Here is a 229-nt window from a genome sequence, read left to right as displayed (position 1 = left end):
TGGCACGCGTGGGTGCGGGAAGGACGGCGGAGGCGAGAGCGAAACAGCCCGCTCGATCAGAGCGGAGAAGTCTGGGGTGAAATCGTAACAGGTCGGTCCATTTTACCCTACTGTCGTGCTTTCAATAGACATGAAGCCGCGGCCTTACCTAGAAATCACCGGGGCCCTGTGACACCCGTTTGGCAGTGTTTTATTGCCTTTTTCTCCCGCGCCTGCGGCCAGGCGCGCA

This window comes from Corvus brachyrhynchos, unplaced genomic scaffold (assembly GCF_000691975.1).
Source record: "Corvus brachyrhynchos isolate BGI_N302 unplaced genomic scaffold, ASM69197v1 scaffold115, whole genome shotgun sequence".
In the NCBI taxonomy this organism is placed as follows: domain Eukaryota; kingdom Metazoa; phylum Chordata; class Aves; order Passeriformes; family Corvidae; genus Corvus; species Corvus brachyrhynchos.
Note: the sequence above shows the minus strand (reverse complement) of the source record.